Source organism: Etheostoma cragini, chromosome 6 (genome assembly GCF_013103735.1).
Source record: "Etheostoma cragini isolate CJK2018 chromosome 6, CSU_Ecrag_1.0, whole genome shotgun sequence".
Taxonomy (NCBI): Eukaryota; Metazoa; Chordata; class Actinopteri; order Perciformes; family Percidae; genus Etheostoma; species Etheostoma cragini.
The window spans coordinates 17,605,989-17,608,384 of NC_048412.1; positions in this window are offsets into that span (position 1 = coordinate 17,605,989).

The following is a 2,396-nucleotide window of genomic DNA, read 5'->3' on the forward strand; positions in this document are numbered from 1 at the left end:
CTCAAACCCACATTTCTCTCTCCCTCTCTCTTTAAAAAAAAAAGTAAAAAATGCTCTGACGATTTCTCTCTGTAATATATTTCAGTTCACCTCTGACTTACTTGTGTCTTTCTTTGAGTTACCATTCACACATAAAATCTTCAACTTTCTGGAAAATAACTAAAAATAAAAATAGCCTAACACTTTCTGATAAAGTACCATTCATAACAGGTTTATATGCTATAATTGTTGGCTTTATTATTTACAAAATCATTTAGATCAGTTATAAGTCGTTTATCAGATCAACTGTTGGGTTGCAAGGTTGTGGAAAAGCCAATGTTACCATATTTCCACAAGCTTTAGTGTTTGTTAGTCAGATGCATTTATACAAGTTTATAATGTTCTCTTGTTAATAGATAATCAATAAAAGTTTTTCATAACAATCCATTAAGACTGATTCTAGATCAGATGCCCTTTTCTAGAAAATAAGTGGTTGGGGAGTGTTCCTTATGAATTTGAAGAGCTATAGCTAAAATGATAAAGCATGTGTCATGGGAGAGGACTTTCCACAACCTGGCAACCCAAAAGTGGTTCTTTATGATGGCTTACAAATACAGATTATATAGATTTGATTTATTAATCATTGATGAAGTAATTAATGACATCCTAACCATTTATAAAGGTTTCCAGAACGTTACATCAGCCTTTTAAGTTCAAATTCAAATTCAGATGAAGGTGAACGGTACGTCTGAATGTTTGACCCCTACAGTGGCCCTGTTGTAGGGGGCATTTTGTTGGCATGTCGAATACAGGTGAATACATTAAATGGAAAGGACTGTTCATCTTATTAGGTCCACCTGTACTTTTACTGCTATAACAAGTCCAAATGTGTGCTGTGATGTGTGTTGATTAATCTGATTATCAAGGGAATGACGAAGACACTAGAGCTCTGATACTGACAAGGCTATCAAGATTCAGCTTAGCCAAATTATTTCAGATGTAGGCTACAAGACAGATTTTACAGAAAAAATACTCTTACAACAGTTTGAGCTAAAATGTACTTGTACTTTGATCAGCTGTATCGTATGATGAAACATTTCTATCCTGCTGGGTGCCTCTTCCAGGATGACAACGCCCCCATCTACAGGTACACTGGTTTGATGAGTATGAAAATGTAGGGAATCAAATTTTAAGGCCTTCATCATCAAAACACAGACACTTGGAAGATCAATAACAATGAGCACTGAAGCTGTTCTGGACTTGCCAGTATGCGTAAATGAGTATAAGAGCACAAAGTGCTGTGTGGTAAGCTGTTACCTGGACCACACCTAGAAGGAGTTAAACGGAAATCGAATAATGAAATGTGGATAATGTTACACATGGATAATGACTTGTACCTGCTGTAATACATGGACCCATCTGTTCTGAATATTCTTTGAAAGCTCTTGGGCGCCACTCTCAGGCCTCTACAGTTACTCCTCCACATTTTCAAAAGATACCCTACTGTTTATCCAAAAATACGCCATTATTTATTTGTTGATTATATTCTGTATTATTAATCTGGATCTGCAAAGTAGTGTGTGTAGTGAGTAAAAAGTACAATATTTTACTCTGCAATGTAGTAGAGTAGAAGTATAAAGTAGTGGAAAATGGAAATACTATGTAAAAGTACTTCAGAATTGTACTTATGTATAATACTTGAGTAAATGTACATAATAACTTTCCACCATTAGTATTACAACTGTGACAATACACTTCTTCCTATACGTTATTTACTTGGAAATCTCAGGTTACTTGACAACTTCCGCTGCGAGTGTGCAGCCCAAGCATCAGGATGAACCACTAGTCTACATTTTCTCAAGTTCAGGTTTTCTGAGTTGCAGTGAGTCCTGTGATGCACATGTCTCCGGATCCAGTCCTCTCTTCATGAACGCTGTTTGGCGTGTCCCTCGGATGATCCCCTCCACCAGGCTTATCGCTCTTATCGCTGTGTGAGGTTGCTTACCTCCCTAACAGTTGAGGCCGTAACCCTCTCTTTCCTCAGTGAATGCCAGTCAGGTGCTGCCTCTTGTTGCTTCTTTAATCTGACAAAGTCACAGACAGTGATGTCAGATGCAACTCCTCTCGGTTTGTTGGCACATGTGTCATGTCTGTTTAGTAGCCCTCATAGTGGCACCTTTGGGAATGTGGAGACTTCCTCATGGCTGAGGACACCATCTTATGTAGGAGGTGGATACTGATACAAGCGGATGCCAGCCTGTACTTTACCAAAGATGGACTCCACAAGTGGCTTATCAGGTGAGGTATCCCTGGTGCAGATGCATGGAGCAGAGTCTGGTTTGAAGACAGCAAAGAGGAAGCTGTCAAAAGATGATGGGTCTGTAGCCTTTGGTGCTTGTTGTAGCTATTTGTTGTTT